The sequence below is a fragment of the Oenanthe melanoleuca genome, chromosome 1 (genome assembly GCF_029582105.1).
Source record: "Oenanthe melanoleuca isolate GR-GAL-2019-014 chromosome 1, OMel1.0, whole genome shotgun sequence".
NCBI lineage: Eukaryota > Metazoa > Chordata > Aves > Passeriformes > Muscicapidae > Oenanthe > Oenanthe melanoleuca.
The window spans coordinates 84,250,391-84,271,248 of record NC_079333.1 but is presented as its reverse complement, the minus strand read 5'-3'; the positions used below and the strand labels follow the sequence as shown (position 1 = coordinate 84,271,248).

The 20,858-nt window shown below is 38.6% G+C and overlaps 1 long non-coding RNA gene across 1 annotated transcript in view; it reads right to left on the bottom strand.

The window, feature by feature from the left end:
* Positions 1–3,461: 3,461 nt before the first annotated feature.
* LOC130258949 (uncharacterized) overlaps positions 3,462–20,858 on the bottom strand; it is a 138,209-nt gene continuing 120,812 nt past the window's right edge. The window contains exon 9 of the long non-coding RNA XR_008841558.1: positions 3,462–5,679. This is a non-coding gene — a long non-coding RNA (uncharacterized LOC130258949). The remainder of the gene's footprint in view (positions 5,680–20,858) is intronic.

The following is a 20,858-nucleotide window of genomic DNA, read 5'->3' as shown; positions in this document are numbered from 1 at the left end:
AAACCTCAGGAGTTTCAACCCAGGAATTGATTTGTCCTCTCTTAAGATGGGAACCACATGTGTGACTTGAATCCAGATCTTGAGTGGATTCTGGATACTCTAATTTGTATACATCAGGTTTTGGGATCAGACTCATTTATTTGTTATGACACTAGTCCTGATACCTACTACTGAGAATTCACCTTTCTCTGCCTCAATAGAAAGAGAAATGCTTCTTAATATTCACTTCTTCCAGACTGATTTGTAGTTCATTCCAGGATGAAATCATCATCAAGTATTATTCTCAGTTTTGTTTCTTAATATTCTCTGTGACAATTGCTTATAACTGACCTCTGACCAACCTTTAGAACCTTTGGATCGTGTGGTCACCTTTCTCTGAGAAGACTCTGTCATCCTGCTTTTCTTCTGAAGGTTGCTTCCCTGGTTTTTCAAAATAACTGAGTGCAGTTTCCCCCCTTGTAACAGCCTTAGTGGTTTGGGAGACTGAAAAACACCTTCATGGGGTGTTCCTGTCCAACAAGCTCTCTCTTGAGCTGTTATTCAGAAATGGCTTTTTTGGGATCCCTAAAACTGTGGTAAACTTCAAAGCTCTTTTTCTTTTATTCCCAGGATTTTCCTCATCTCCTTTTGAAGACAGGCAACATAATAGGACTTCCCAGCCTTCTTGTGCTGCTGCATTTTTCAAGGGAAGAAGGCATCCTCTTGTCAGTATCTTGGCTTTTTCTCACTTTATTTCCCCTCAGAACTCCCAGATGAACACCATCCGGTTGTGGTGATTTACTGCACTTGAGTTTCTCAAGTTACTCTACAACTTCCTCCTTAGAGACTTCAATCTGTATAAAGGCCACACTCTGATTTTCTTTGCAAAGTGCCTTTGGCACAGGAATTTCTACACTACTCTAAGCAGCAGACTCAATGCAAGAGATTAATTTAACTCCTCTGCTAGCTTGCTGTGCTCTTCTGACCCACTGTATATGGGTTTGTGGGGATCTCTGCTATGTTCTTGTGCAAAGTCCAGGCTAAGAATAATATTCACCAACAGGTGAGACTTGTCTCTCAAATGGTATTCTCTTGTTGTTCCACTGAAGGATGTTTCTGTATGTTATTACAGCCACTCTCAGCATATCTCATTTGACTGGTTTATTCAGCCCAATATCATTATTCTGCAGTACATCTGTCACAGGTGGGTTAAATTCTCACTGCTGCAAACTGGCTCTGTCTTTAGGGAGATGTTCAGGTGAGGAGCTGGTCCTGCAGGTGACCCTTGCCTAGTGCTTTGGCAATCCACCTCCTGACACATCACAGCAAAGGGGCAGGATGGGTACTTAGAATCACAACCCAATAGCAGCGGATTTTGTATCCTTGACTGTGGTCTGGCCATCATCAGGTAAAAGCCCTTTGGTCTTTTGCCCTTCATAAAGGGAAGCTGGAAGCAATCCTTTATCTTTTCTGCTCTTTCTTTTATATATATTTTTTTTTTGTTTCTGTTTCTTCCCACTCCCTTTCTCTTTTTAGAAAGATGGAAACTGCCGTATGGCAAATCCAGTCTTTAACTATTTTGAAGGACAGAACTAGAACATCAGAAATGGGGCAAATACTCTCCATGTCCTGTTTCATTCTCTGGCCAGTGCAGGTTTGCCTTCAGTCCAGATATTTCAAAAGAAAGACAGTTTTATGAAAACAGATCCTCATAAACACTACTAAGCTTTGTGAGTTAAAACTTATTTCAATGACCTTTGATGGCCATTACTTTGTAGAGTCAAACCCAAGAAATTATCTTAATTTGTACTGCATTCACTAAAGATACATATGTCTGACTTGAGACACAAACATCCCTTTGGTATGGCATGGATATGAGATTGATGTTCACTATGGCTGCCTAAGGCCCAGATATGGAGACTGTATCAGAAATGAGTTCCATGACTTCATCCATCAAAGAGAAAAGCATTTATGCTGTTGAGCTTGTCCTAGCTTCTGAAAGGAAAAACTGTAGAAAGCCTACTGTGGGTATCCTTATTTCACTAACTTTCTTATTTCAAATGAAGAATTAAAATCTGACAAGCTCTATTTCTCATAGGCTTTTGTGAATAAAGACCCTGAGTTCCTTGAACTTCCTAAATTGAAGTGAAACACATCTCAAGATTCAGAACTGCAAAGCTGTCAGTTGAAGTCCAGCCTTTGAAATCTATGTCAAGATACAGATAGGCATGCTCATCCCTAGCACACCTTTTTATAATAAATAAAAATACCTTAGAAATTAATTTGGTCTTTTGTTTTCTAAAATTCAGGAATTTATGTACGAAATAGGATTCTTTATAAATTGCTGTGGGTGTCTTAGAATTAGCTATCTAGTCTCAGGTATCTTTTCTTTCCCTGTCTGTAGTGGGTGGCACCTCCAGATCACTGTTCAACTTCATGTGGCCATTATAGGGTGGTATCTCATGTGGCCATATGAAAAGAAGTCTCTGTTACTGGTGGAGTCTCTCTAACTACAGAAGAAGTGTAGGCAATTGCCTTAGACCAAACCACTAAGCTAGGATACTATCTCCTTGTTAATGTCTTGGTTTGTTAACATTTTTAATTTAAGGTAAGTAATTCTGATTTGATGTATATTTGATGTATGTAAGTAATTCTGATATGATGTACTTGATGTATGTTTTTCTTTTACTGTAGTCCACAATGATGACAATGTCTCCCAAACATCCCTTTTATAATCTGTTTTTAGGGAAATTATTTCTAGTTTTTCTGCTTTATGTAATAAGAAATGCTACTTTCTTGGTCTCATTTTCATAATCTACAGTTATTCTTATTTTAACTTGCAATATTTTGACTGAATGTAGAGATATACCAGGATCCTACATGAGCAAGGTAATCTTGTAGTACAGTACAAAGTTGAGATACAGAGAATAAATTGTAGGGAGGCAGTTTAAAATTTTTTCTCCTTATTGATATAACCACTTTTGTACAATTGTAATATTAACAAAATATATCAGAATACATGTTTGAGTTACTTTGAAAGCACCATTTCAAAGGCCAGAACAAATAGAATGTGTTGCTATTTATAAAATATGCTTAGCAATAACTAAGTGAAATAATTGAAATTGTATTATACAGTACATAAGAAAATTTCTCCATTTTGGCACTCTGCCTTCTCACAAAACAAGCAGGTCACACAATGCCCTAAAAAAATACGGTTCGAGGAGATAAAAAAATCTTTCAGAGGCCATTGAGAAGAGACACCCAAAGGTATACAAAGCACAGGAGACAACAATAAAGAATAGTCCTATAGAGATCTATAGCTCTTTCTAATTAAGAAACAAGGCAAGACCTGGGCTTTTATTTTAATAATGATTCCATATCTTGAAAAGCCTGTTACATGGCCATGCTGGTGAGAGAAGAGTACCAACTAATGCTGTTGGAAAGGTACAAAGAGTATGCTGTTGGAAAGGTACAAAGAGCAGCAAACCTTTATTTTGGCTTTTGGGTTACTTTGAAGTCTGTTTATGTCGTGGAATGTACGTACTGTCAGGACACAGGCTGGTCCCTTCTCCAAACCTCTGCATTAGCAATCAATTTTTCTCATTAAAACTTGTATGCTATTCTCTTTCTCTATTCTCTCCCTCTCTAAGATACTGAAACTATTGTTCAAGGCTCAAGTTCTAGTTCACTTGCCAGTGGTCTGATCACACCCACCATTGCATCTCCCCATCCCCTTACTACACCTTACCCAGGAATGTGCAACACCTTCCTCTCCTCTTCATGGGATTTTTGCCAGGACTTAACAAGGCAGATAGGACGAGACAGATAGTGCCTGAAAGTGCTGCCTCCAGTGTCACTCAGGCTTCTAAAAATCCTCCATGCCCCCATATGGCTTACTGTGGGCAACTACAAGAAAGCTACACAGAATATTTTTTGAAGAATGACTTCTTTACATTGCTTTTGTCACACATCTCTGCATAGCCCCATGCAGTAGTCTGCACTTTTATTTGGAATGATAAGAAATATTCACAGACAAATAACAAATAGCTGCTCTCATCATCTTCATTGATGTTGTGTAGGTGAACCAGGAGAGAAAGCCTATTGTGAAGTGTGAATCGAGTAAAGACTATGTTGAAACATCCCACACAATTGAGCACATTTGCAGAGATGATTACTTCTTCCCTTCACAGTACTCAGTATATTGCCCACTTCTCTCGGTAGGACCTACTTCCTGATGGAATACTACCAAATGGAGGAAATCTGTGCCATAGGTATGACTGTTGATCCAAAATAAGGGATTAGTAAACATCTTTCAGTTGGTGTTGAAAACAGAGACGAGCAAGAAATGAACTTCGAACACAAAGAAAATTGGTTGATTGTATCCATTCTATTAATGGGGTGACTCATGGTTGTCTTCTCTCTGCAAATTTTCATCAACACTGAAAAATTTTGCCAAATCTAAGAAAATGTTAAGACCTTGGCATAAATCTGTTACTTGTTCATGCATTTGAGTCTAATCAACAGTTTCTCATTTTTACAAAGCATTTTTAAATTTATTTCTTACTTCTGGACTCTTTAAGATTTTAGGAGTGTTCTGACACAAGTTTAGATGTGGAAATGGGATCTTAAGGATAGACATACATAACTCTCTGAAGAGTTACAATGCAACCTTGGCTTGCAAAAGCCTGTTCTAGGAGGAATTTTGATTAATCTTCAGATATGAATGTCACAGTTTAGGGCCATTTATAAAATTTGTGAGTCTTGCAACTGGCTCTGAACATTAGTGTACTTGGGAGGACCCATGACACTCTGTGTGATCTCAAAGTGGCATCTTGGAAAGGCAGGTTTTATTCTTCTTTTTCTCCCTACAGATCCTTAAAAATATGCAAATCTATGTGATCTGCTTCTCATACAAAGAGTTACAAATTCAGCTATGGATCAAAGATTAGAGCATATGCCTATTATTGCAGCTGCCAGTTAACCGATCCAAATGTTTAACTCTTTAAAGAAATAGAGGGTCAGCAGCTTTCTAAATAATTGTTTCCAGACAGTCTTCTGTTAGTTGGATTTCTATATCACATTCAACTTCAATTGCTGCTGTCATTTATCTCCATTCCACAGAGTTTAACTTTACTAAATTCACATGTTACTATTTGAGCCACTTACATTTAGACATATCCAGAGCATGCTCCATGCTCGTTGATTGTTCTTCATGGTGCCTCAGAAATGAGAAAATGAGAAAAACCAATATCATCCCAACACCTGCCCCATGCCTTTTGTCATGCTAGAAAGTGCAGAGACAAAGAAACCAGGCCATAAATGACTCAAAAATAAAATGAGTCGGGGTGAATACCAACCTTTTGAAAGCTTATCTTCACTTCAGTGCCAACAGTCAGAATGGATGGTGTTTTGATGACAGCCACGATGCCACATTGTGGGAGAACATTTTTTCCCTGGGCTGCACTTTCTTGTCTTTCAGTCTTGCCTCGCCTTCATGAAGAAAAGCTCTTCAGAGGTTCTCTGATAATTTCCTTCGTCCCACTCTGGTGGGCACCACCTCAGTCCTAAGCCCCACAGACATGGGACCTTGTGTTGGGGTCAGCATTACCATCCACATTTCAGTGCTTCCTGCCAGAGAGTCACCAACCTCCGTCTGCTGCAGGGTCCCGTGCTGTGTGAGTCTCCTTCACCATCTTCCTCCTGCAAACCAAACAGTTGTTATCTAAAATGATGCAAAAAATGGTGTAGGGGTTTTATTTTTAGATGATGGTAAACTGAAAAATAAAACGTATTGTAACTCTGTTCTTGTTCCAAATTTGGTCTGGACTATTCAGTGCCAGCAGGCCCTATTCATCAAATAACCAAGTCTCAAGTTATATGCTTTATTCAACAGATACTTGATTTTGAGAAAGAGAGCAAATGTGCTAGTCTAAACTAAAAAGGACTGAGGAGATAAAAGGGTTAAGGACAGGGTCTGGACCCTTAGCATCTCCTCAGGAGGAATGATAAACACCTCTTTTTGGCCAGGTCCAGTTTCCTACACCTTTCTGAGGAGCAGTAATGGAGAGTGCTATTTATTATGTGTTGGGATGAACGTAGGGAATGTTTTCCACCATTTAAAAAAATAAAATCCAGAATTTATGGGAGTTTGAAAAGCAATTTCCTTTTAAGGTGCAAATTCCTAATTTGCCACATAAAAGTACAGGAATTAAGTGCTAAATCCTTCTTTGCCAGTGAGACCTGTGAAAGGAGGTACGAAAAAAGAGTTACTGTTAGGTTTCTATTCATGTCTCCTGAAAGCCAATGTATGCAAAAGTGCACTGAAACAGCCCTGATTTTTTTTTTCAAAGCCTTCCTGCCGTTTCTGACTGACTTTTAAAAAATGAACCCTTGTCCAGTTTTATTTGTGTGGTGGGTTCTGATTTTGTTCTGCCTGTACTGTATCACTTTTCTCTCCTTGCCATTAATCTTCCATGAATGTTCCCTGGGGCACAGTTCTCCCTTTTCTGCATGGAGAGTTTCTATTGAAATTAATGGACTTTCTTCTCGTGGGTGGAGGGAAGAATACACCCTTATATCAGCCCTGTTGCAAAAGAATATTATTCATTGAAAAAAAGCGTTAGTCTCACTCCTGAAAGCCCAAGGTCTAGTCAGGCAGATTATAGTGGGAGATCCCAACAGGAGGTCTGGTACAGAAGTGAGAACTACTTGTCCAACATGAAAACAAAAGCCAGAACAGAAGACTTTTAAAATGTTGGAACAAAACCTCATGGAAAGTTAGTGGATATACTATGTGATGAAGTGTACTGTCCCAAACCTAATTCTAGGGCAGATCCAATGGCATACAGTGCAGTGAATATATCCATTAGTGACCTGTAGAACCAGGCATGTTCACAAGAACATCACGGCACCAAAGACCAATTTGGTCTGCAAAGAGGCACTGCAGATTGGCCAGAGGTGCTGGGCCATGCAAATAAAGGTATATTGTGCTGTGCAGATGTATCACCTCATTTGGAGCTTGGGCTTGGGAGCTTGGGCATCTTCGACACTGTTGTGCATTGCATAATGTACACATGCTAATAAGCATGGCTACATGCCCTTAGAGGCTTAAATGGAAAAGTCTTATGTTCCTTCACAGAGAACCCTTTGCTGAATTAAAGAGGGTGTTGACAACCTTCAATTGAAACGGCATAAATTCTCATAGGAAGGACAGTAGCTGCAATATGAGGTCTTGAAGCAAGCTGATGACCTTATAAAATATACTACAGTATCTAAGTTTAGTAAAACAAACACACCATATTTAAGTAGGCTATGGAAATGTAAATATGCTTCAGGGTTGGCCCCAAGCAGTTTATGTTACGGTAATGTTGCTGTCACATTTTGGATAGATCATTACTCTAGATACTATAATCTAAGGCCAGGAGATAGAGTTTAATATGCATGGAGAAATTTAAATAGAGAATAAAAATTCCTCTTTTCTCAAAAGTATTTTCAAGAATGAACCTTACTTCTGCCTTGTAATAAAAAAAACCAAACCCACCAAGCTTGTCTAAAGAGACATTACAGGGATGGGCTAGGCCACTCCAATAGTTTTAATTATTTGGGATATTTCACAGGGAAGTCCTTCAAGTAAGGATGACCCCTTCCATGGTGCCTGTTTGTGTCCCATGAGTCTTTGTACCATGCAGTGCTAGAAAGGGAAGCAAAGGTTTGACAACCACATTGGCAGACAAATAAGAATTTCTGGTGTGCTTACGGTTTGTGAAACCTTGATTGCTGTATAATTAACATGCCAGTTACCCCTGGCTTTTCAGTTTTAGCAACTGATGTGTTTTTAATGTTTACATGTGACTTGAGCATCTCTGACAAAGCTCTTGTTACTCATTTGTGTGTATTTGTATTTTGGATGAAGATTATATACATATCTATCAAGAAGATTGCTTTCAAACAGTGCTCTGTCTGTGCCATCCACCAAACCTGGATCGCTTGCTTTAAGATTAGCCTTGTCAAATTTACTTAAAGTGACCAGGCAAATACATACAACTAATTTTGTTATAGGCAAAATTAACTAATGCTCTTTTTCATGGTGAGGTGCTGTAATGATTTTATATAGCAGTCAAACTATTTAAATACTAATGCTGTCTTCATGCTGTAATCACCATTCTAGTCAGATGTCATTTTTAGTAGCCTATAGGGAATTCCATCCCTTAATTATTCTTCAATACACAAACCAAGCATTCTTTAATTGGTGTAAATTGAACAGTGCTCCAACGCAAACAAGAAGAGGACAAACTAATCAATGATTCTGTGCATGTCTATTGGAAAGCTATTGCCATTAGATCAAGTAACGAATCCTCGACTCCATTAGCTTCAGAGGAGCGATGGGGGAAAAATACTGCTAATGCTGCTCCTTGCTATCAATCAGTAGTGAAAAGTGTGTAGCAAATCCTCTAGCAGAACTCCAGCTTTTCTTGAAAGTGCTCATGGAAATTTAAAATATGAAGATATTCTAACTTCAGAGTCCCGAGTCATGTGTCTTTGATGGGGATTTGTCTGGAAACAATGTGTTTTTATTCTCTGCTGCCTTTAGTCGTGTGGCCTGCTTTTTATATTTCTTTTTCAAATAAATGATTCTTGAATGATAACAACTTTTTTCAACTTGTCAGGAAATTTTTTGGTGAATTTTCTGTCTCTCTCAAGCTGTTCTCTGTATATTCATATGCATTCACTACTGCAGCACAACATAAATTGGTTGGCTCTCCCATCTCTTTTTTTTAATACAATCTGAAATAAAGGTGCTGTATTTAAGAAACAGATGAAAAATCCTTCTCATAAATGTGTCACACTCACTTTTCATTCTTGTCTCTTTTTATCAGTTCCCTAAAACTGATTATTTATCTCTGGAGATGGAGAAAAAAAAAGTAAAAGGCCCATTACAAACCTCTGGCCCAGATCTGCCAGTCTTAGAATTTTAGTTAGTGTGGAAAGTGAAACTCCTCTGGAAAGAGATATACTGGCTATGGTTGTTCACTTTTTAATCTATTTGTTTTTGATATAATATGCTATTTACTGTTTAAGGACCTTTCATGTTGGTTTAAATTGAAGTTTTTAAAACGAGTCTAGCATAAAAAGCTCTAAGTGACATAGGCTGAGTAGAAAAATACAGCATCTTCTACAGACAGCCTTTGTTCACCACATTTCAGTTGAAAGGAGTGTAGAGCAGGCTCGGTAGATAACCTGCCTTCTTAAAACAAGAGGGTTTCTAATTTCCACACATCCTAATCACAGTCACATTACTTAACTCTTTGTACCAGACCCCTCAGGGCTGGCTCTAGGTTTTGCTGTGAAGTCACATGTGTGGGGCCTGAGGCATTTTTCCACTTTACTTTTTTCTTGTTTAATCCTTTTGCCGGTTGGGACTCTCTAACTGGCTCTGTTGTCATGGGTGGCTGACTAGGGTGGTAAGGAAGAGAGCAGCACAGGTAATAACTCTCAAGGTTTCATACTTTTTTTTTCTTATGAGGATGAAGATGCTGCAATATGTGTTTTCTAAGGAAAAGAAAGCTTCTCCCTCATCTCCCTTCCCAGACCAGTGTGTTATTTCCAGGTAATGAATTCCCCTCTGTTTTCCTACTTTTTTCCTCTGCTGGTTGGCTCTTGTGTTTGACTGTACTATTTCTCAAAAAAATTAAAATGTGCCATCTAGCTTAAGGTATCTTTCTTCTTTCCATTACTCTTCAATATCTTCTGTGGTAGCTGTTACAGGATGTTGATGCCAGTAAGTGGTTATGACACTTCAAGTGGGGATTTTAGAGTGCTGAAGAGGATTTTCAAGAGTAATAAACTCCTCACTCTGCTGAGAGCATGTTCTGAAAGGCAATGGGTCCTTTGGAGTCTGTATCTGCTTTCTTGGTTTGGAGATCTGGCCCCTGAAACAAAGGGGTGCCAAATGTTGGGGGCCCAAGGAGATGGGAGACACTCAAAGGCAGATTGTGGGACAGCTGTGGGGTGCAGAGGGGATACTTGCTTTGAGATGACACCTGACAGTCTAGAGTCTGACTCTACCTTGTCATAAAAAAAAAAAAAAAGAAGCCTTTTATAATGCCATACTATCCATACTATGTTGCAAAGAGAAAATTTTATCTAAGCAGAATGTTAGATAAGATGTTTGTTTGAAGATTTCATGAAGTCAAACTTTGCGTTTTTTTGGTAAATCTTATGATTTTCACTCATTTTAAAAAGAAAGTTGTACCACTATTTCCACATACATGAACAAGCCTTACTAGAGTTGAAGCCACATAAGAAAAGAATCAGGCCATCTTCAAAACTACACTTGGGATCCAAATGACACCACTGGGAGGATTTAGCATAATAAGTTTACCTGAAGTTGAAACCTGTGTTTGCAGTTGCATGCCATGTGTGGTTTAGGCTATAAGAAAAAGCTAAGATTTGTCATCTGATATTAATGAAAAACAAAGGAAGACATTTTTATTTTGGTTTATTTTTTCAATAAAAGCCAGCCCTGGATTGTTGGGAAAACATCAGTAGAATAATTTCTTAATCATCTTTAAGTTCTTAGGCATATCTGGCCTTCAAAGTCCATATTAAAACTCCCCACTGATTTCCTTGGGATTATGCCCCTCAGAAGGGATGACAGGAGAAACAAATACTCATCAGGCCTCAGCCATTGCCTGGCAATCCCGAGGGAAATGCCCCTCTGATCCCCACAAGGAAATCCTCAGACACCACTTTACAGGATAAGGAAAATCTCTTCTTTCCCAAGGATGACAGAAAGAGAGAAAGACAAACAGTGTGAGGCGGGATGTGCCGCTCCCTTTTTGAGACAAAGAGAAAACACTAGCACAGGAGCTGCTAGGAAGGGAAGGGAAGCCAGCAGAAGGCTTTTGTAAAAGACTAGGATATTTAGTGAGGATGCTCTGATGTAAAAAGAGACAAAAAAATGTGTTTATAAAATAATGTGAAAAATCCTAATTTTAGGGTGTGACAATATTTCAAAATTCTTTTTACGGTGTTACATACTTTAACACTTATGCAGGGGACTCCAGAGATCATTTTGATTTGAAAAAAAAATGTTTTAATTGGCATGAAACATTTGTTTGCTTTTTTAAATTTAAGAGTGAAGTGAATGTTATACAGGTGTGACTCTTGGGGATGGTGCTACACAGGGACAGGAGCTGGACTCAGTGGTCATTGCAGATCCCTTCCAGCTCAGCATATTCTATGATTCTGTGGTTCTATGATTTCTTTTTTTCATCCAATATACAGATACTGCCTGAAAGAAAGAATATTCTTGCTCAAACTTGCATTATACAGGTGGCATTCTGTGTATTTTTGCCAAAGTGCTGTTATATCAAGTTGCCATTGATGTTGGAACAGAGTTTGAGATTGCTCTGCCTTGTACTTTTCCTCTTGGTCACAGTCACAGTGATTCTGCTTCTAAAATCTGTTAAATATACTTCAATTCTATGATAAAGTAAAGGCATATTGACTCACTTTATTTTATAGTATTTAAGCCAGCTAATTCATCACAGAAAGATACTATTTTAATTTTAATTTTGTTTTGTTTTGTTTTGTTATTTTAATGAACTCACCTTTGGTCATGCAGACCATTCTATCTATCCTGCTTCAGCAGATAAGTCCCATCTAAAATTGCTGTCAATCATAAGGGCAGCTGTGCTGGGCATTCATAGTGTGTTTCTTGCCCTAGATTAATTTAAGAGTTTATTTTATGCTATCACAAAAGCAAGAGTTTCATCAGCTTTTTAAAAATAAATAAAAATAAAAAAATGTAATAACTGCTAAGGAATTGCTTTCAGCTAAAAACTACATTCACATTATTTTGGAAAGTAGCTTGTGCAGCCTATTCTCAAAGCTCTTCAATGGGGGGACTCCAGACCCTCCATAAACAATCATATCCACAGCTTCAATGTCTTCAGTGTGAGAAAATTTTTGCCAGCATTTGACCTGACTCTCCTTTGTTTCAACGCAGTACTGTCACTTTCTGTCATCTGACTGTAGTCCTGAAATACAAACTCTTCCCTGCCTCTTCCTAGAAGGCTTTTAACATTTGAAGTCTTTGGTTTTTATGTCCACTCTTTTTTTTTTTTTTTTTTCCGGATGAAATCACCCCAGTTCAGATTTCTTTGCAGGTGACATTTCCCAAATTTCTGATCATCCTCATTCCTCTCCTTCGGACACTTTTGAAGGCAGCTGTATCCTTTTTGAAAAGTGATTCTTTAATGGGGTCTGTGCCAGTGTTCAGCTGAGCAGCATGATCACAGCCTTATCTCACAAGAAAGGTTCTGTCTGCTCAGCTCCCAACGGCTCAGCCCTCTGGCACCCAGGCATGGTTCTGTTTTTCTTTCCCACAATTCTGAAGGGGTGAGAGAGAGAGATTCTCCCTCAAAATCAAACTTCAGTCTTGTGTTGCCTGCTCCTACCTAGTGGAACCTGCAAAGTTCTTCAGGAGCTGCTTAAGGAGGTCCTGGATGTTATCTTTTGGAGGAGAGTGGAAATCAAGCTTTTTCCAAGTACATGAGACACATTTGACCCCATGCAATTCTCTTTCTTTCTCTGTTTTCCTTCCAAAATGAAAATGCAATGTCTGGTTTTATATTTTTTTAAGTTTTTCTTTTTTTCTTATGTAATTATTTGCATTACTAATTTAAAGCAATGTGAGGTGAAAGCACGGTTTTGAACCAAAAAAGCCCAGAAAACCCAAAACTTGACTCTTTATTAACCATTACATCTTCCAAATTGGCTTACATCATTAAGCATAAAAAAAAAATTCTTTTCATCTTCAGGTCAGTAAATATTTTGTGAAAAACCCTCACCTAATTTTTGAGTGGTTGTTCTCCTTCTTAACGAAGTATTTAAGCAAAATAACTCATAGGAAATTCTAATATAATTCTGCCAACTATGTAAATTCATTCAGATTTTACATCAGGATAGCTGGTTGATTTTGTTTACAGCAGCATATTTTGAATATTTTCTAAAAAATTGCATGATTTAAATCTCAGAAAATGTAGATTTAGGTTCCTCACTCCCTTAAAGTCAACAGAAAATTTCCTTGAGCTTCTCTTGGGAAAGGTTGAGCCTTTAATCTGTGTTTGTTTAATAATAAAGTCTCTGAGATAGGCTGGTAGATAGGTTTCTTGGAGACATACTTGTATCAGTGTTAGGTACAGGCTTTTTTTCTGATGTACTGTGGCTTCTTAGACTGCTTAAGCAGGTACTTATAACTTTGTCACAATGATCTCCTCCTGACCATCTGCTGTGTCTTTCTGTTCCTATTTCATGAAGGTAGAAACAGGTAAATATTGATAAATGATAAATATTTTGCAGCAGAAATGTGAATATATATACATATATATATATATATATGTATATATATTTTAATGAGTGGTTCATCATTACTCTTCTGTTTTCTTACTCCATTACATTCTACCCCACACGATCATTTCTGAACAAACGCTTGCTGTCAATATTTGCTGAAAAAGTCCAACTCAACTAAGCAAATAAAGCCTCAGAAAACATAATTTTGTTTCTTCATTCAGCTAAATCCATTAAGACTTTAACACAAGTAGAAACTAAAGACAAAGGGAATTTCTTAAAATACGAAGGCCTGTACAAAGCACATTTGCATTTTGAAATTAATTGCTGACCTAATTATTTGTCAGTAGTAGGATAAGTTAATCAAATATAACTTACAGTAAAGCTTCTAAACACCCACAGGATTTTCTCCCCCTGAGTATATTGCCATAGTGGTCCAGTTTGACAATCCATTCTCACTGTCATCTTGTGACCAAAGGAAGACTATCTGCGAAGTGGTACCATATGGAGACACAAGAGAGAACGAAACACTCAGATCTCCTGTACAAAGGCATGATAAGCTAACAGTCACCAGAGGAAGTCAGGAACGCCGACGCTTTGAAAAAAGAAATACCCTGCCTTTCAAATCCATTTAGGTTTATTTTTATACTCTCTCCAATTTGGACTAAAATAGTCTGATAATAAATATGCATATAAAATAGAAATCAAACGTATTGTGCAATGTTTCATTCCTAGCATATCTGTGGATCTGCATTTCATGTTTAGCATTAGTTTGATGGAAAGGCCGGTATTTATAGACAATATAGGACCTTTCCCTCTTTATCTTATGGAAACTGACTGTGTTATCCCCAAATAATATGTTGCAACCAGCCACTTCATGACCTGAGGCTAAGAATGCACAATTTTACTTCAAAATGCACTTGGAAACAAAATCTGATGAAACGATCAGGTAATGTGACCAATGCATTATTTTCAAAAGGCATACCTGGGTGTTTGAGCTAGAAATACCTCATCAGTAGTAATATGAACTACTTCATAGTTCCTGTTATTACAGTACTGCCTCTCTCCTGTCATCTGCTGGCAATGGCAACCCACAGTAAAGGATGTTTTTCTGATCATTTTGCACTCATTAAATACAGCTGTCACAATAGCGGATGCGAGACTGCATACAAAACTTTTATGCCACGTCAAAATAAAGCAGAAACATTTTAAAAAGATCTGAAACCTTTGAAGCCTTTTCTTGAGAAATATTGAAATATTGCTTTTTGTTGTTGTTGTTTGCGACAATTGAAAATGTTCCACAGCTACACGCATTAAAACTCACTGCAGAACAAAACATCATCCATCAAAATTAAGGAAAAAGAGGGAAAAAATGGAGAAAAAATAAAACCAAACCAAATCTCTCTGAAGCACAAAGTGTTTGGTTTCTGAGAGTCTGAAGTTCTGGTTCACCACCTGATTTCTGGGGCTGAACATTCATTGAGTTTCAAGATCTCAAGGGACCTGACATTTAATTCTGGACTATGGATGAAATCTGCCCCATAAAGCTTCCAGCTGAGTGAAAACATCTTCCCCTAGTTCCCCATTCTGAGAAACATCTCCCTTTCAGGCTAAGCAGCAGTAAATTCTGTAGTTGTTTGACATTATTGCCGTAAAAAAAAATATTTAAAAGGTCATAATGAATGACCCCAAAACCATTTGGTGACTGGTGTGAACAGAGAATCCCTTATGAGTAGTATGAGGTAGTACTCTTGTTTGGATGCAAGTGTGTTCTGAAATACTGTACCCTCCAAGGTGACCTATTGAAGACTTTGGTCACCCCATAAGAGCTGCAAGAAAGAAATAATTTGCACCTGTCTTGCACCTCCCAATTTCAGAACTGCATGATCATAAAAGAAAAAAATGTTGTTAAATTTGAAGCATCTCCTTGAGTTGATGGCTACTGAGAAGCAGGTCAATTGAGAAGATAACAGATTTAAAAAATACAGAATTTTCAAATGGCACCCAATTGTGGGTAAAATAGCTACTCATATGAACATACTCAAGAGATTCAGGATGGCTGATCTTAAACTTTTATCAAGAGACTTCTGCAAAGATTGGATGATAAATCAATGTCTTTTATTTCTTGCAGTTACTCATTTAACAAAAATGAGATCCATTTCTTTGTAGTAAGTCTGCTCTTTGTTGTAAATCTGCCTTCCTGAATGTATGAGTTTGGGCCAATTATGTGATTTACTTGTTGTGGGCTTTCCATTCCCTTCTAATTTTTAAATTGAAACTTTTTCCTGTGCAAACAATGATGAGAAAAACTGTGCAAGTGCATATGCATGAATACACACGTGTATGTCTAAATGCACCTTTACCACCCACCTGAAAAGTGCTTCGTGCTCACAATCCTGTCAGCAGTAGGAAGCATGGAAAGGAGGCCCTTGAAAGCCATGGCTGGTCTGGAACAGCCCCAAGCTCTCTCATTCCCCCTGCAAAATGCAAGCACATGATGGCCAAAGGGAGGCAACTTCCAGCATTTGTGTGGCTGGCACCCATGCAATGCAAGCTGCTTTCATTATGGGGAGCTAAGTGTGTCTGCATGAGATATAGTGACACAACTGTTGTGTGGGGATACTATCAGCTCTCACTCTCCTCCCCCTCCTCTCCTTCTCTCTCTGACTTGCTTCTTCCTGATGCAGCTATTTCTGGCTCCCTTTACTTCTCTTCCTGGACACCTTTTATATTGTCCTTTACCTTTGTTGATGGCATCTTCCTGAGGTGAAAGAAAGAAAATTGTGTTCCTGCCATTGGGAAAAGGAGAAAGACAGCACAAATTTTACTTTAAGAGCAGTTTTTGTTAGAACACTGTGAAGGCACAACAGAATTTGTGAGTGAGAATACCAACACTGGGAAGTGTGTTGCTGAGCTCTTGTTTGCAATTACTGCCTACCATCAACATTTCTGGCTCATGCAGTTCCAAGATCAATTCATCTGATGTCCCAGACAGAGTCCGCTTCCCAGATTGCAGAAAACTTTTCCAGACAGCACTAGACTCCATAAATCTGAACCTCAGGGCACTAATCCCAGCTATGGCTGTAGGGTCAAGTCACTTTGGAACTTGAGAGAATGGGGATAAATTACAGCGGAGTGACCAGCATAAGGAAATACAGTCAGAAGGAATCTCAGACTGTAGGTTGTGAATGAGTATGAACACAAATTAAGGCAAAGATGGAGAATTTGGCATGCAGTACAGGGAAGAAAGGAGTAAGAGAATTCAAATCAAGGGCTCAAGTAGTAAAAGAGAGACAGAAGAACAGAAGAAGAGGAGAAATGTGAAAATTGTGAGAAAGAGGGGGAAGAATGCAGTAGAGGGAAGGACAGTACATGAAGTGAGAAAATCTAACAGGGAAAGTGGAGACAAAAGGAAGATAAAACCCACATGAAACACCCACAAGCAACATATTGTGTGCAGCTACACCTTTTGACCACCCCAGAGTTCTTTCTCTCTCAACATCAGAGTCCTCCTGCTGCCCCTGGGCCAACTGAGATACCCCACTGCTGATGATGCCCTGGGCCAACTGAGACAAGCCCCTGATGGCCTGGCTGCTCCTGGTCCTCCCTTCTGGGATCTGTGTTCCTTACTACTGCCATCCCATCCCAAGTCAATACACTCGAGTGCCTGGCCAACTCCTGTCTTATGGCTTTCAGAACTAATTTTCAGACTGGACTGTAATCTCCAAATCTGCCCGAGAGGGCACAGTATAATCCCAGCTCTATTTTAAAGGTCAAGTCCTGCAGGTTTTGCTTGGTTTTGACTCATTCAGACCTTCCAGTGATTTGAAAAGCCATTGACCTAGATAAGGGAGGGCAGAGCTGGGGCCACGGTCAGATTTCCAGTATAAAAGTGACTTCATTTTCAGATGGCTTCACTGTACCTGCCGTGAGGTTTCACTGCTCTCTCTCTTATTGAAATACGTGGAAGGTTCTGTACATCAAATACATAAAAGATTTGACTTTTAATTCCTACCATGTATTTTGGTAAGAGGAATTAAATGTCAAAACACAAAAGCAATTATACACTTAATGGTCAAAAACATATAATCAAGTCATTTTTTTTATTTTCAAATTGCGGGGATTGAAATAAAAGGGCAAGAGGGTCTTACTTTGACATTATTGGAGATGGAAAGGCAGATTTGTATCCTTTTGTACCTTTTACAAAATGAATATGCCTGTAATCAGACCCATTCATTTTGAAACTGAGATTGTGCTTTAGATCTATGACATATTTGCGAGGGTGTTGAGAAAGTATCTAAGTAAAATGTGCCATAGGAAATCAGCTCTGGGGAAATGCAGTTATTCTTCACAATGATATACAACTAGCTTGGCAAAACACTTGGGGTGAAACAAAGCCTGCTTGTATGGGCGAGCCATGGCTGTATATTTAACCAATCATTGCTACAGAAAGTTAGGCAAAATTTCCTAACTGGGGAAGTGTCCAAGCTTCACATTCCTGGAGGTTGGGACAGTGATCTGGGACACTCTGCTATGAGGTTATCAGCTTCTCCCCTTCAGTAGGCAGCTGCTGGAGGCCACTATTGGGGTTTAGGGCACAGGTCTGTTTTTTAGCTCTGCCTTTGTCGGGCTAATTTTTACATCCCTTTCCTCTATGTACCTAGCAAACTTGAAAGGGGGAAGAGAGTAAAGCCCTGGTGGTGCCTCTGTTTCTATGATATTTGAAACCAATGGGTTTGCTGGTGTTTCTGTGCAATCCCTACCTCTATGAATCACTGGCCCTATTGCTAGGCTGGTAAGCAGCTCTAGAGCAGTGAGCTGGTCCTCCAGCCTGGGCACAAGGACAAGTGCATCACAGATCTCTCCAGTCTGAGAGAGTAGGTGCCTCTCCTTCCCAGGGCTGGGGATGACTAATGCACACTTGCAGCCCAATCTGTCACTTCTCTATTGCAAGACCCTCTGTAGCTGAGGCAGACTAGAGGTACAGAAATGGACTTCTGTGAATTTAGTGACAACAGAGTGCTAAAATGTCTCTTTTCCACTTCTACGGCAGTTTATGACGGAATAGAAGATCTACTAGTGATAAATATTGCTACATTACTGCAATATGGCAATTGCTTATACTCAGCATCAATCTTTGTGAGCCATTAGACCAAATTCATTTTTAACACTGCAAAATCTACAAACATATCCCGTCAAAAACATAACAGATGTAAAGTGTGGGATCATTCCTCCGTCCCACAGACAAGTGTACTCATATTTTTCCACATTCTCAGGTCTGATTCCTTCTTATGGTGATATTGCATTTGTGAAGCTGTGAAAAAACACTAAAAATTATTATGAATGTGCCTGCTATGAAAGTAAATATATACAGCTAAGTGGCTCTGACATAAGGTAGATGAAAACGCCAAAAATTTGAAAATGCAACTTAAAATGCCCCAAAAACGAAATTCAAGCTGAATTACCAGTCAGACCACAGTTTTGTCATTCTAAATACAAAATATTTCTTTGGACCATGGTGATTCCTGTATACATAGATAGTTGAAACTCTGCTCAAAGCTTATCCAGGTAACCAACTTACAGAAAAGATTTTGCTTCAATGGATTTACATTAGCAATCTGTCCCAGACAAAATGTAGGTTATTTACTATGGAGCTGGGCAAACTAGAGCTCTATTTCAATATAAGCTCTAATTCTCAACTTCCAAAATTAATTTTGATACCTATTATTTTTTTGTATAGAAATACATGTTTTCTTGATGACTTTATATAAAGGTATCATAAAGATTAAAAGTCTGATCCAAACAACAACAAAAAAAGTTGAAAATAATAATTTGAGGAAATATGGAAACACTAACCAGTTCACCTGGAGACCTGCTGCTTTTGCAGGCTGTTTCATCTCTGTAGAGGTCTTAAAAAACACAAATAGATTTTAAGAGAATACTTGGATGTATATTTTATGTCTAAGAAAAGGTAGAACATCTATTTTCTGTACCAAAGCACTATTGCATATCTATTTTTAGCTTTCACTTTTAGTGGGTGTTATTTGCTAATGTATATTTTGGGGAGTTTGAAAATCTAATGTTAAACTGTGGTATTTTGCACTTTCTGTAAAGAGTGGGCTTTTGATAACAAAGAGGAAAAAAATCCCCAACCTGCTAAATGGAACTTACTGAGAAAGTGGTTTCTCTTTCCCAGGGAGAAAGAAGCATCAAACTTTCAAATCCTACTTGCAGGCTTTCAATTTTATAGGGGGAAAAAAAGGATAAAAAATAATCCCATTTTTTACAAAAGTTAATTTCTCTCAAATTTGGACCAATTGAGCTCTGTGTTGTGTTTCTCTGCAGACAGAATGCAATGACTGGCATAAGAAGTCGCTGAAAACAAATTTTTTGATGGACATTTTCTGTCACCCTTTGCCATCACAGCATACATTTTCCTGTCACATAATATACGGTAATTATATGGATTTTCCTCTTTCCAAATCAGAGGAATGCTTCCTTACTTGAATGGAGGGGCCACAGACTACTAGTCAACCTAAAAATCCTGTTAGCATTACATCTCAGCATAAATAAAGAATTTGGATCAGTGCCTTGTTAGATCACCGCTATTTCTAGCTCGCTGAGTAAAAAGAGCATTTTTTGCAGCCTAGTTTGATAAGTAAAAGGTGTCTTTCTCACCTGCGTGCACTCTGAATTGTCACTCTCATTCTTTGTTCCTTTGCATGCGGCTGTTGTCAGCTCCCGAGTCACAGAACCACTTGCAGGAACGGCTCGGGAGAGTTTTGGAAGAAAGGAAAGGGAAAAAAGGAGCCGCATTTTTATTTAACAGGAGAAGGAGAACATAAAGAAAAGAAAGGTGTTCTCAAGAATGTAGCCTGCAGCCTTGTCAGGTAGCATTTCTTCAGATGGTTTTTTTCTCACCCCTTTCCCACCCCAAGATCTCTCTTCATCATTTTTTTAAACATCTCTTCTGGGACAGAGACATGAAAGTGAATTGTGGGTCAAAGGCAAGAATTAGGGGTTGCCAGGTCTGCTTTCTGATGGCTTTACTTTATCTTTGTGTCCAAGCTTTTGCCAGTTAGCAGGTACTGTGGGTTATCCATTCCAGTCACATCATTTTCTGCTTGATGACAAGCATCACACCTTCATCCATCACATTTACATTTCAAACTGCCACACTGCTCTATTGATTAATTATTTAGCAGCTCTTGGCCACTTGTGAGCGTTTCTGTGCTCACGTTTCACGGGGAAGGTCCATTCTTTTTATTTACATGCAGTTTTGTAAAGCTAAGAAAAAAAAAAAGGTAAAGCCTTTATCATACACACATCCCCCTAACCCATGTGTGTGTGTGCTTGCAACCATGCACATGTGTGTGAATATTTGTGTGTGTATGCCAGTACAATTAGGTGCACACAGGGGAGCAGAAGCAGGTAACCTGATCAATAAGCACATGCTCACACTGATAATAGATTTCTGAGTTTTCAGAGCACTGAACAGCAGATCAATGAGACCTTGCAGGTGTGCA